This window comes from Gigantopelta aegis, chromosome 8 (assembly GCF_016097555.1).
Source record: "Gigantopelta aegis isolate Gae_Host chromosome 8, Gae_host_genome, whole genome shotgun sequence".
Taxonomy (NCBI): Eukaryota; Metazoa; Mollusca; class Gastropoda; order Neomphalida; family Peltospiridae; genus Gigantopelta; species Gigantopelta aegis.
In genome coordinates, this window is record NC_054706.1 from 78164941 (window position 1) to 78180748 (window position 15808).

The window sequence follows — 15808 nt, forward strand, 5'->3', positions numbered from 1 at the left end:
ACGTAGAACAGAACACAATCAAACACCACGTATGAACTTTCACAACCGGCTATTACTGAAAGCCAATTTAATAATCTCAATACACATTTCAATCATGTAATTCGGGAACAGATTAAGACAGGAGTGGGACAAAGGGGCACAAATATTCACTGTCAACTTGACCTTTTGTGTGGTTGAATGGATAAATATGTTCAGATGTCTTGTGAAAAATTACTACAGGGAGGTGTGGGTTATAACTGTTAAAGCGGACATGATCTTTATGAAGCTGATAACTATACCACATTTAAATCTGTAAGTATCTGAAAAGCATTTCAAATAAAAGACAGTATTTTGTTAAAACTATTAGATATTAAAAGCTGAAAAAATATATGTTACTAACTAGATGGGGCAGACTGAAGACAGCAAACACTTACAAGTTTGATTTCAAATAATAAAACGTACATTAATGAGCTATATATTTCTGTATTATGTTAAAATGGGTGTGGTGCAATGTGAAGTAATAAGAACATCAGACGATAAAGTTGGAAATACATAAATGTAGGTGGAGACTTCAATAAAAACTTTCCTCATGTACGGAGTTGATATTCTATGTCATGAGATTCATTTTACTCTCAAGCCTGTAGGCTTTTCTGTTCAGTGCATTTCCCTCAGTGTTCCATGTGCAGTAAGTCCCCAGAACAACATAACCTCAATACACGCGTCATTAGTAATAGTAAGTCAACTTGACGAGCATTCTGAAAGTACTGTTAAACCAATGCATGCCACCTATTTGTGCCCCCCACCCCCAACAAATTTCATATTCCTTAAGTTCTTCTGAAAGTTCAAGAGTCATAATTTGGACAAAAATTGACCAATATCCATGAATGTAAAAATCTAGATCTGTAACTCTATATGACAAAGCTATTTATCAAAAATTTCAGTCCAATATCTTGAAGCACTGCGATAAAAAGGACTGGACAGCTGTATGTGGGGAAGATGATGAATGGACAACTATATGTGGGGAAGATGATGAATGGACAGCTGTATGTGGGGAAGATGATGAATGGACAGATGTATGTGGGGAAGATGATGAATGGACAACTATATGTGGGGAAGATAATGAATGGACAGCTGTATGTGGGGAAGATGATGAATGGACAGATGTATGTGGGGAAGATGATGAATGGACAACTATATGTGGGGAAGATGATGAATGGACAACTATATGTGGGGAAGATGATGAATGGACAGCTGTATGTGGGGAAGATGATTAATGGACAACTATATGTGGGGAAGATGATGAATGGATCGACAGCTGTATGTGGGGAAGATGATGAATGGATCGACAGCTGTATGTGGGGAAGATGAATGGACCGACAGGACAGAGATGAAACCTGCAGGGTAGGGCACTAATAAATGCAAGTTGACAAGCACCAAAAGTGTGTTGGTTTTGTTCAACAACACCTCAAGAGCACATGGATTAATCAATCATCGGCTATTGGATGTCAAACACTTGGTATTTCTGATTTGTAGTCATCAGACGAAACTTGCTACATTTTTCTTAATGCAGAAAGGGATCTATTATATGCACTTTCCCACAAACAGGAAAACACATACCACGGCCTTTGATCAGTTGTGGTGCACTGGTTGGAATGAAAATCCAATCAGTTGAATAGATCCATCCAAGTGGTTCGCACCTGGGTTCCAAACACGAGAAACTACAGTAAGAAATTTGATTCAGTTGGGGGGGGGGAGGGGGGTGTTTCTGCAGACAATTCACACATTACATCATGAATAAATAACTACAGCATAACCCTCAAAACCTCATGTCTTTCATAGTCCATTTTTAAATATCAGTAAAAATCACAATATCTAAACCGTGGCTCCATGGCCATTTCAGTTTACTGGGGTTAATTACACTATAACAATGAGAAAAAAAAATCACAATTATTCATGTATTTTATTTTGGGAAAGATAACATTTAAATTTAGCTACAGACTATGATAAATCACTAACCATAAGATCAATTTACTGTTCCCCTGTCTAACTGAATGTTAAGAGCATTTCAACATTGTTCTCCCTCCCCCACACGTTCTCAATAAATCTAACACTAACTGTTCCAACCGAAACAGATGAGCCAATATGCAGGCGTATTATCTTCCTCGGCAAGTAACACAGAGGAGAATTATTTATTTTGGACAATAATATCTTCCGTAACGGAGTTTCCCCGGCTTTATTCTCCCGCAATTGGTTAAGAATTGTCTTCCATTGGCTGATCAATTAGTCGAGGAGCGAGCTGCCTGGCTATCCCGTGCTCACTGTGTGGCCGCTGACGTGATAAGTGGGACAACATCGACCGCACCATCGCACAACAAACTCACTCCATTGTCACGGCATTGATCACTTCTGTGTTTCCGATTACTTATGAGGTCGTGTGTTTTCTCCTCATTTACTTAGTACACAACAGATGGAGAAAACGGTCTGTCTAATCATTCAGGGAGGAATACAAGAGGGGTGAAATACCCTCTCTCAACATACAGGGAGGACAAGGGGGGGAATATCCTCTCTCAACATTCAGGGAGGACAAGAGGGGTGAAATATCCTCTTCTCAACATACAGGGAGGACAAGGGGGTGAATATCCTCTCTCAATATTCAGGGAGGACAAGGGGGTGAATATCCTCTCTCAACATTCAGGGAGGACAAGAGGGGTGAAATATCCTCTTCTCAACATACAGGGAGGACAAGGGGGTGAATATCCTCTCAACATACAGGGAGGACAATGGGGAATACTCTCTCTCAACATTCAGGAAGGACAAGAGGGGAGAAATATTCTCTCTCAACATTCAGGGAGGACAAGGGGGGAATATCCTCTCTCAACATTCAGGGAGGACAAGAGGGGAGAAATATCCTCTCTCAACATTCAGGGAGGACAAGAGGGGAGAAATATCCTCTCTCAACATTCAGGGAGGACAAGGGGGGAATATCCTCTCTCAACATTTAGGGAGGACAAGAGAGCAGAAATATCCTCTCTCAACATTCAGGGAGGACAAGAGGGGAGAAATATCCTCTCTCAACATTCAGGGAGGACAAGAGGGGAGAAATATCCTCCCTCAACATTCAGGGAGGACAAGGGGGGAATATCCTCTCTCAACATTCAGGGAGGACAAGAGGGGAGAAATATCCTCTCTCAACATTCAGGGAGGACAAGGGGGGGGGAATATCCTCTCTCAACATTCAGGGAGGACAAGGGGGGGGGGATATCCTCTCTCAACATTCAGGGAGGACAAGAGAGGAGAAATATCCTCTCTCAACATTCAGGGAGGACAAGAGGGGAGAAATATCCTCTTTCAACATTCAGGGAGGACAAGAGGGGAGAAATATCCTCTCTCAACATTCAGGGAGGACAAGGGGGGCATATCCTCTCTCAATATTCAGGGAGGACAAGAGGGGAGAAATATACTCTCTCAACATTCAGGGAGGACAAGAGGGGAGAAATATCCTCTCTCAACATTTAGGGACAGCAATGGGTGGGGAAGCTTGTGTCTGTTTATTCTGTTCTCCTTTTTGGGGGGACACATTTGGAGACAGCAACACTGGCAATTATTTACGACAAGTGGCAATGCTGTTAAGATTGCTGTGGTCTTTTCACATTCCCACAGCATTTATTTTGCCATGTTTCAAATCCAATAACCAATTATTAATAGATCAATGTTCTATAGTGATGTTGTTAAACAAAACATTTTTTTGTGGGTTTTTTGTTGTTGAAAGAAAATAGAACTCCTCTCTAAGACATTAACAACATCACTGCTGTGGAAAACTATGTTTGGTTTTGGTCATTTTCTAAATTGCCAGGGCTGCAATTGTAAGATGCCCTTTTTGACAAACATGGGTGTACATAATAAGTGGGAAATGGTCCCTTGTCCAGACCTACAAAGTATGAGAACTAAAAATTAGTAAAAGCCATTTACAGGTTATGCAAAAAATAAATTCAGGTAACCTATTTCCATTTTGTGTAACCCATTATGTCCATGTAAATGATACCTTGAATTTCACTGTAGGCCTACATATGTCTTTAAGCAGGGGTAAAATTTTACACTATTCCACAAATAGTAAATTTCAAAACGGAATAGTAAAACAATTCTTCCAATATTCCACCATGAAAGTGAAAATACAGCACGGAATACTGAAAATCACCTGCGACTATTCCGCTTATGCTTTTTCTTCAGCTACATTTTTCTGCAGAACAAATCCTCGCGCTACTAAGACCTTTCTCATGCACTTACCGGTACAAAATAAATGTATTTTTGATCGAGACTAATGTTTGGAGTGAGTTCGTTTGTAATTCCAGCTAGTACGCAGCATAGACTGGTATATAAACAATTGTTCGTTACACAACGTTGTACAGGGCGATGTAGTCAGGAAAACTAGTGATACATTAATAATTACGGAATAGTACATTTTTAGACGGAATAGTGTTTTTTGAAATTCACTATTCCTTTGGGATAATGGTAAAAAACAAACAAATTCAATCCCTGTTAAGTGGCTATCAAAGTTTCCATACTCTAAGCAACGTTGGTCTTGCTATTTTTTTTGGGGGGAGGGGGGGGGGGGGGTTTCAATTTAATTCAGTTCAATAATTTTATTACTTCAGCTGTCAGCTGTAATTGAATAAACAATGTTTTAGGTGTATTTATATAGACGTGTGTGCATATCTTGTTCTACAGGTGTGGCTTATCTCAACGTGAGAGATTAATCTACCAATAGCAGCATTATCCTACTGTGACTTTTACCCTCAAATCATGTAACAATCACTCTGTCAGATTAACGCTGGGCTTTCATACTCTCTAACTGTACTGGAATATTTATTTCATTTTCAATAAACAGGCTAAATGTTTGTGTTGGAATCACAGAATATATACATGATAAGTGAAGTGTAAACCTAACTACATGATACTGTATGCTAATAAAAGTGAATCTGTCGATTGTTGGTTTATATTAACCCTGTTGGTACTCGTACCTGCATAGGGCAGGACGTAGCCCAGTGGTAAAGCGATCACTCGATTCGTGGCTAGTTTGGGATCGATCTCCATTTTGGTTCTTTCTCGCTCCAGCCAGTGCACCACGACTGGTATATGAAAGGTTGTGGTATGTGCTATCCTGTCTGTGGGATGGTGCATATAAAAGATCCCTTGCTACTAATAGAAAAATGTTGCGGGTTTCCTCTCTAAGATTATAAGTTAAAATTAACAACTGTTTGACATACAATAGAAAATGATTACTAAATCAATGTGCTCTAGAGGTGTAGTTAAACAACAACTTCATAAGGAAATGTATCGGTACATGTATCAAGAAAAGATTTCTTTGCCATTTTCGTTCAACTCGTGTCAGAATAAAGGTAATTATTTTTGGCTTATAAACCTTACACAGAGCAGTATATAAAGACTTACATTGAAGTTAGGTAAGAAAAAACAAAACCTTGCTTAAGGGCTTTACATAAATAAACATGTGACACAGCGACATGTTTTTATTATGTCTCAGAGACTGATGGAATTTGTCGTAATGTAAGAAAGTCAAAGTATTTATTTTATTCATTTGATCAAGTTTGTTTTGTTTAATAACACCACTAGAGCACACCGATTAATGAATCATCAGCTATTGGATGTCAAACATTTGGTTAATTCTGACACGTCGTCATCAGATGACACTCGCTACATTTTTCCTAATGCAGAAAGGGATCTCTTAATATGTACTTTCCCACAGACAGGACAGCACATACCACGGCTGTTGACCAGTTGAATGGATCCACCAAGGTGGTTTGATCCTGCGACGCAAGCACCTCAAGCGAGGACTCACCCGACGGAGATAAACCCTGCCCCCTATTCATTTGATGATGGCCACATGGTACAAATCATCATTCCATCCACATACACCCCAGATGATGGCTCCAGAACTCCTCTTATCCAGGTGTACTATTTTTACTGCATTTACTTTAATTTTGTTTGGAACCCAACAGCTGATCTATGTTTCGTGATGGGGTATCACCCACATATCCTTCCATAATTTAATATACCAATAAATGCATTAATAAACAATCCATTTAATTCATAACAGCATCAAAAAGACATTGGAAATGGAAGGGTGAGCCATTTATTGATGTGACTTTCAAACGTGACTAATCAACCCATATTCTGACCATATTAGTTTCAGAGGGCCCACGTAGCTCAGTGGTAAAGCACTCACTTGATGTGCAGTCAGTTTGGGATCCATCCCTGTTGGTGGGCCCATTGGACTTGTTCTCGTTCCAGCCAGTACACCACGACTGGTATATCAAAGGCTGTAGGATGGTGCATATAAAAGATCACCTTGCTGCCAATGGAAAAATGTAGCGTAGGCTCCTCTCTGACTATATTTCAAAATTACCATTATTTGACATCTAATAGCCGATAATTAATAAATTAATGTGTTCTAGAGGTGTCGTCACAGAAAACAAAGTTTTCCAATGCAGTTAATCAACCTATATTCTGACCACATTAGATTCAGAATTGGCATGGCTCATTCTTCCACCTACCATTACTTCCAATGTTTATATTTCAATTACATTATAAAAAATAACAACTTGGCTTACAACACTGTTCTCCATTTCAGTAAGGGATCTGGTGAATAGCATTTAAAAACAATTTAGTATGCTTTACATTTCTTGAAATTATATTATGGAATATGGCTGAATTAGTTTAGTTTTTTCAGTTAGTCATATCAAATACTTCTCTTTTTTTCAATGTCACCTTCACAGCATGGACTCTGAAGGTTATATTACTCTGTAGGACTCGAAATAACAACCTGCGAAAAATTAATCAGTTTTTCAGAACTAGCAGGTAAAACGAAAATTCACCTGCTAAAACTAGCAAAACATTGCAGTTCATTTTTCAAGGGACATATGTTTGTACAATTATCTCATCTGCTATTTCGCTAGTGATTGTGTTATAATTTTAATTCCATAATGGGATAAAATACATCTCGGAGGTCTTCTTTTTATCCACACACTGTCCTGAACCCTCCCCTCATCCTTTTTTTTCACTTCCAGCAGGTCATATTGTTTCTCAGCAGGCCATATTTCTTTCGGCTTGCTATTTACTGGCGTAGGAAACTGGGAGGGGGGAGAGAGAGATGTGCCTCCCACTTTTCAGATATAAATAATGTAAAAGTGTGTAAATATAAAAGTGTGCCCTCCCCCCAAACACTTTTTGGCAACTTCCTACGTTCGTGCTATTTATATAAAAATAATACTAACAGCAGGCCATTATTTTACATCCTAATTTGTGCCCTGCTCTGACATAACAACTAGAGTGTAATGACTTGCAACAATCTTACAGATAAAGATATTTTTTTCAATCTTCACTGATAAAAACGTTAGAACATGATGACATTATATACCAACTTGTTTCTAGCCAACCTCAACAAGGCCTCTTAAACAAGTGACTGCCATAAATGACCATTTTACTCTGGACATGGCTGAATTCCTTGACCCAAGTAATGCCCCAGAAATTACCCCCACTGACCATTTGTTTAGCTGTTCCCATCAAACATCTGCAACAATAAGAGACATTGGGGCAAACCAGCAGTGAGATTGACCTGCCTTCCCCAGTGAAAACTGGTCACTTAGACTTGCAGATCTACACAGCTGAGTGATTCCCACACCAGTACACTCACTCACTCACACACACACGCACGCACACACGCATGCACACACACACAGACAGACACACACACACACAGATACCACATGCAGGTGTATATGCACTTATTATATTACTAGTATTACTATTATCCCACACTATACATCAGTACCACATGCAGGTATATATGCACTTATATTACTATTAGTATTATCCCATACTAGTATACGATACACATCAGTACCATATGCAGGTGTATATGCACTTATATTACTATTATCCCATACTAGTATGCGATACACATATTAGTACCATATGCAGGTGTATATGCACTTATATTACTATTATCCCATACTAGTATGCGATACACATATCAGTACCATATGCAGGTGTATATGCACTTATATTACTATTATCCCATACTAGTATGCGATACACATATCAGTACCATATGCAGGTGTATATGCACTTATATTACTATTATCCCATACTAGTATGCGATACACATATCAGTAACATATGCAGGTGTATATGCACTTATATTACTATTAGTATTATCCCATACTAGTATACGATACACATATCAGTACCATATGCAGGTGTATATGCACTTATATTACTATTATCCCATACTAGTATGCGATACACATATCAGTAACATATGCAGGTGTATATGCACTTATATTACTATTATCCCATACTAGTATGCGATACACATATCAGTACCATATGCAGGTGTATATGCACTTATATTACTATTATCCCATACTAGTATGCGATACACATATCAGTACCATATGCAGGTGTATATGCACTTATATTACTATTATCCCATACTAGTATGCGATACACATATCAGTAACATATGCAGGTGTATATGCACTTATATTACTATTAGTATTATCCCATACTAGTATACGATACACATATCAGTAACATATGCAGGTGTATATGCACTTATATTACTATTAGTATTATCCCATACTAGTATACGATACACATATCAGTAACATATGCAGGTGTATATGCACTTATATTACTATTATCCCATACTAGTATGCGATACACATATCAGTACCATATGCAGGTGTATATGCACTTATATTACTATTATCCCATACTAGTATGCGATACACATATCAGTAACATATGCAGGTGTATATGCACTTACTATATTACTAGTGTAATGTTACATACATTTGACTTTATTTAAAATGTGTATTATATAGGTTTTTTGATGCCAATCAGAGTTAACTCTGGGTGATCAGAAAATTTTGCCTAATTATCTAAAAAATGCAAAACCCATAGCTATTTTGCAACAAAATATCAATTATTACACTGACCCCCCCCCCCCCCCCTCCAAAAACAATTAGTAATAATTGGCAAGTGGCAGAGCTAGCCCTGAGTCTTGTATTCAAGCACAAAATAAAGAATTGAAAAAAGTTTAAGTCTGTTCTGTTTAACGACACCACTAGAGCACATCGATTTATTAATAATCGGCTATTGGATGTCAAACATTTGGTGATTACATTTTCTCATATACAGGGAAGTACTAACCACAGCCTACAACTATATGAAGGTGTATATGCACTTACTATTATTATTATTAATTTATTATTACTATTTATACTTTAACTCTTTCCATGAGAAAAGACAATCGTTTAAATGTGGACTTTTTTTATAATATAGGTCTCCACAGTAATCATAACTAGGTCAATTTATCATGACAATTTAGTTTTATGTACATACAGACTCTACATGTATACCACATGTGCCTCACTGTAGATTTCTTCAGTTTATGATTACTTCATCTCAATATACATGAATGTACGGTGACAAAAAAGATAATGTTGACAACAAAAATGACTTAATTTAGACCATCTTAAGTAGTTATATATGAGCAGTGTTCAAAAAGAGCACTTATCCGTTTGTCCTGACAACTGATAACCTGCTGGGACAAGAAAAAAGTACCTTAATGCTTGTCCACTGGACAGTAGAAATTTATAATGCCGTTTCATTTTGAGTAATAAAAAACATTGTCCTTGATCTTGAATAAAACTAACAACTTACTTGGACAAGTAAAAATAATGATGCACAAGTAGAGTTGTAGATTTCCGGTGGACTAGTGAAGCATTCTGCTTATTTCTATCACTGAATGAGATAATAATTCTACTGATAACAACACACTGTAAAATGGGGTCTGTCTGTGAAGATTATATTGTAATATCTACACACCTGTTACCCACATAAACTTGCACCACTCTGTGGTAAACTCTCTCTCTAGTCAGCATGTTCACTGTCTTTGTAATCAATACAGAAACACTGGCTCTATCAATTCTCATTGTAAATACAAACCACTGCTGCAAGGCGTGGGGGAGTTGTCTCCCTTGTCATTCACAGCAGCTGCAGTTTCCCCACTTGCAAGTAGTATCAGTGATATGACAAGGAATGTAACTGGTGTGTGTATTTGTACATAACTGCAAGCTGCAGCACACAGAGATGGTAAACAACACACACATCAGTTAGTGTGTAGTTACCACGTGAATCAATGATTGTCCGACATCACAGTGGTTATATAAATTATTATGTTATAGGTTAACCAGTACTTAATCATAATGTGACTGGTCGTAGTGCTGGGTGGTTAAGCCAGTGGCGTTAAGGAAAGGTTTGTTTTGTTTAAAGACAACTCTAGAGCACATTGATTTATTAATCATTGGCTACTGAATGTCAAACATTTATTAATTGTGAAAGCCACTACTTTTTTTTTTTTACATCAGTAGCAAAGTGTTATTTTATGTGCACTTTTTCAGACAAGACAGCACATACCATGGCTTTTGACACACCAGCCATGGGACACTGGAAATATAAACAATCATAGAATGTGTCCACTCATGGGATTTGATCCTTAGTCCCAAGCAACTCAGGTGAAACACTACCGACTGAGCTATATTCTGTTCTAGGTTATACGGTGCTGGGTTATCAGATGTATACTATATTGAATATTAACTGAATAAGTTGTAAAATAATGCCCCTCGTAAAAAGCCACACCATTATCAATCATTACAGCTAGGAACATGACTCAATAAGTCATACCAGTTACATCATCCACATTCTTGTCCAATTTTTTTTTTTTAATTGAACAGACTGATTAGGAAAGAAATATATTTTATTTTATTGATAGTATATTGAAAAACAAATTAAAAATTAAGTATTAAAAATAAATAAACTCAGATCTAATCTGTATGTCCATCTATATATGTAGATATTATATTGTAATCTTAAACTAGGGGTGAAGTAATATATTTCCTATTATATAACCTGTTAACACTGCACTGAGGTAGAAACACTAAATAAGTGCTAATATACACTTGCCAGTATGCAAAAGGTTAGGTTTGTCATCTGTTCAATTATCAGATGACGAGATCCAACACCTTTCTGATGACCTACTTACAAAGATCCACACCTACGTTGTGTTCTGACGTAGGCACATACGTACACGATGGGAGAAACCTGGGCACTGGTTAATCACAGTTCAACCTTGACAGCAACCTAACTTAAAAGGGATTTGTTTTTGTAAAATATTTGTGAATTTTAAAGTTGTTTTGTTTTTCTTTAAAGCAGAAACATAAAAGAACAAAAATGGGCAAGACAGAATTTGTTGACACAAACACACCAAATTACACCACCATCTATAGACCCACACATGCACATACAGCTATGCAATCTACCCAAGGTAGTGTACCTACCATTATCCACAATCGCAGATATATACAGCTATGCAATCTACCCAAGGTAGTGTACCTACCATTATCCACAATCGCAGATATATACAGCTATGCAATCTACCCAAGGTAGTGTACCTACCATTATCCACAATCGCAGATATATACAGCTATGCAATCTACCCAAGGTAGTGTACCTACCATTATCCACAATCGCAGATATATACATCTATGCAATCTACCCAAGGTAGTGTACCTACCATTATCCACAATCGCAGATATATACAGCTATGCAATCTACCCACGGTAGTGTACCTACCATTATCCACAATCGCAGATATATACAGCTATGCAATCTACCCAAGGTAGTGTACCTACCATTATCCACAATCGCAGATATATACAATAAATTAACCATTTTCTAACGGCCATACATTATCCTGTTCATACATTAACTTGACGAACAGATGTTTCGAACTGCATTTCTTCAACTTGGAAAATACTATATTTACCAAACCATAATCATACACAGAGCATAGTATTTCATGCAAACCATCTTCTGTTCATGTTTTGGTTATCCAACTTTAAATTTACACAAACTGACAATCGTTTACACAGTGAACTATAACACATTCCGAAATTAAAACTCGCAAACTTCAGAAAATACTCAACTCTAATACAGTTATAAAATAACTGTTTAGGTTATGCAAATATAATTCACAGAACGGGATAATCTGTTACTGTGCACCAACTTCCAGTTACCTATGATTTGAAATTTACTGTCCCCAGCATAATATTATGTAAGTTTATTAAACATATTGGGAGTTAATGTCACTTCAAATAGAGCTACCAAAAATAGTCACTATATAGTTGATAATATTTCCAGTGCATTGCTGTTGTAACAAATGTTTGTTTACACAAAAAATGTAACTTAAATTCTCAAAAGTTGAAACATCACTTATCATCAAGCAGTGCAACTAGCTACTGCAAATGTACGTGTATCATGCCTGTGTGTATTGTGAGAGCTCTGTGTGTATGCATGTTTGTGTATTGTGAGAGCTCTGTGTGTATTGCGAGAGCTATGTATGCATGCATTTTATGCACGAGTTTTGTTTAGAGGATGTATCTTAATTACCAAGGCCTAGCTCATTGTCATGGGTGGGCACAATGCATGGATGAAGCTTTTACATCAATGTAGACTTTTAGTGTATATTAGTTATTTCATTAATTAATAAAGAAAACCACTGTTTTGTAAACATCAATTCAATATTTTGAAAACGTTGCAAGGATGTATTATAGGGTACACTTGCACAACTGAAATAAACCAGTGTTTAAAAAATTGAGGCATTTTAGGACAATGTTGTTGTTTTTTAACACACACATTATAAATCTAATCATATGATGTCTTTGATGCACATTTGTTTTTTTTGTTTTTTTAAACCATGAAATAAGAAAATATTCAAGCACAAATGTATATTGGTATAAACTTTTATTCCACATATCAGACGAACCTCTGTTGATGTAGGATGAGTATGCATATTGACCGTATTTTAAAATGTATAAAAAAATATAATGAAACAAATTATAGTAGATAAAAATAGGTTATATAAATTTCTCGAGTTGTGTCGTGACCTTGTGTAAACACCGTCTTAGATTTTAAGGTGAATTTGTGTCATGAGTCGGCAAATTACGTTCTGACCTAATATAAATAGCCTGTCTTGAGAGTTTAAAGATTGGCCTACATGTAGACAATAAAATACCTTTATATTTTTATTAAATAAATTACGTATGCCCAGGACTAGCTCTAGATAAACAGAAAATTATCTATTAAACTTTTAAAATTTGTAGAAACCTAGTTATTTTCTAACAAAATATTAGTTATATAAATTATTTCTCCAAATTTAAATAAATTTTGCCACTGTTTTTAATCTTTGCTGCAAATAGGCCAATTTGGCAAGTGCTTGTATAAAATCATGCTGTCAATGTTGTTTGTGTACTACCTCAGAATAATGATGAAAAATAAAATAAAAGGTGTTTAACTGCACCTGAGAACATTTTAAACTATGACTACTTGGTGTTTAGCATGTTATAACATGGTTATTTACATTTTAAACTATGACTACTTGGTGTTTAGCATGTTATAACATGGTTATTTACATTTTAAACTATGACTACTTGGTGTTTAGCATGTTATAACATGGTTATTTACAATTTTGTCCTAGAACAAAAACAAAGAAACTTGCTGCCACCGCATAAAGAACTTATAATTTATAATAACTTTCCAATATTTAGACGAGACAGTCACGGCTAGCTCATGTTCTTGAACAAATTTACCAATTTTGAATTTTTAAAACAATAATAACATTTTATTTTATGATGAAGAAATTATTGTTATGTAATAACTGATATTATTTTGCAAAATATCACAGTTTCCGCAATTTTTAAAGTTTTTGTGCATAATTTGTTGAAACTTCCTGCTCTACCTGAGCTAGGCATGACAGTACATACCACAGCCCCTGAAATATTGGTCTTGGGATACTCGTTGGAAAGAGAAAAAACTGAAGGCAATGAATGAATTGACCCAGCGACCCATCACACCTCAGATGTATCATTAATATTCTACATACAGCCCAAGCACTAAGTGATAGAAAAAAATACAAATAAAATAATTACTAGAGCTGGCTATTGATGGGACATTCATTATTGAACACTGGTTATAAATCAGTTTGCACCAACCAATCAAGTTTCGATTATGCAATCGTTTAGAAATATATCAATTTAAGAAGTATTTGAATTATTAAGGCCATGCACCTATTGTTGTTATCACTTGCACGGATGCTACAGTTTATGCAACAATCACAATCGTTATCGATCATTACGTCAGCACAGCACAACCATCAATTTTCAATTATAATCGATCACTGAACATCACTAATAAATATTTGACATGTCATGTAAAAGATATTAAATAATGGAAGAAATGTGCAGGCCCATTAAGTACAATCAATATGCAGCAAAGTAATTACACTAAAATACAGCAAAGTGTTTGGGGGATTTTTTAAAATTATTATTATTATTAAATAGAAGCAATAATGCCAATATCATCTTTAGAATTAGAATAGGGCAAAATTATTTTTAGAATACAATTATTTATCAAACCAACCTGCAATAGGTCATGCAATGATGTAAAGCATCACCTCTGGGGTTTAATTCAATGTTCTAACTTGTGTAACACTTTTAAAAAGATACAACTTCAACAGGTTATTACATAAATAAATGTTACAACTATTGGGGCCCAATTAGGGTTACTGCCTAGTGTTATGTTGTTAATGATTTAATTCAATATCTCAGTACAAAAAACCCACACTAAATATATATCTTTTAAAGGAATGCTTATTATATAATAATGTACTTACATGTTATGTTTGGCTCAGTGTATGTGTGTGGATGTACATAAATGTAGGTACGTATATACATATTAAGTAAACTACATATTGTCTATAATTAAATAAATAAATACAATTTGTAATCATTAACAGTCACTAAACGACTTCTATCTTTTTCTTGTTTATTTTACACCCAATAACATCAATTTTGATGTGTATACTATAGATATTAAAAGCCATGATAAATTAAGTTAAATTTTTTAAATATAAAAAATAATGGCTACATATTTATTTCCTACCCCCCCAATATCCTACCCCCCCCCCCCCCCCCCCCCCCCACACACACCCAACAGAAGCAGTGTGTATTAAGGCGACAGTTAATTGAACAGTTTAAGTTGTAATTAGCACGGCAGGCACACACAAAAGCCGATGACCCAAACGCGATGCCCTGTCAGTGGTTTGGAGGGAAAATCAAAGGAAGAGAAGAGAAAAGAAAAAAACACACACAGCCACAGAGTTGGAAGCGATCACTTGTTAGAAAACAACTAAGTGAAATATGAAAATAGAAAGAAACCCGAAACAATCCTAACACAGAGCATCAGAGTCCGGTGTCTGTCTGACTGACGAAAGTCGAGTTATTGTCTCGGGCGAAAGTGATCCACAGTCGGCGATCGTTTACAAACGGTGAACACAGAACATTCAAAGAATGCACACAGGCCAAGTCGCGAATTAATGAAATAAAAAGCTTTTTTTTTACTTACCCTTCTAGTCTCATGTCGGAGTATCCAAGTTGTCAGTTGAACGTGTAAAAGTGCTAGAAAGCCTCTCGTTGTTTAGATGAGGAATTAATGTGAGTCGTTTAACTTTTGGTTCTATTCACAACAACAATCATAAGAACGATACACCGGAACACACTGTTTAGCTCGATTAGAGATTTCACACAATAGCAGGGCCACGAACTCATGAATATTAAATAGGCCCGGCAACGCGCATAACGCCGTCTGAGCTTTGTGTGGTGCGCAGAAGTACCGCCCGCCATAGCATGTT

The 15808-nt window shown here is 36.3% G+C and overlaps 1 protein-coding gene across 5 annotated transcripts in view; it reads right to left on the reverse strand.

Moving 5' to 3' along the window:
- Positions 1-15808, reverse strand: part of LOC121379375 (zinc finger MIZ domain-containing protein 1-like) — a 241183-nt gene that overhangs the window by 68642 nt on the left and 156733 nt on the right. Inside the window, exon 1 of one of the 5 annotated variants that reach the window (XM_041507965.1) lies at positions 15523-15752. The exons of the other annotated variants lie outside the window; for them this stretch is intronic. The gene's annotated coding sequence lies outside the window, so the exon portion shown is untranslated. Of the gene's footprint in view, positions 1-15522; positions 15753-15808 lie in introns of those variants that run through there. 5 annotated transcript variants of the gene reach the window in all.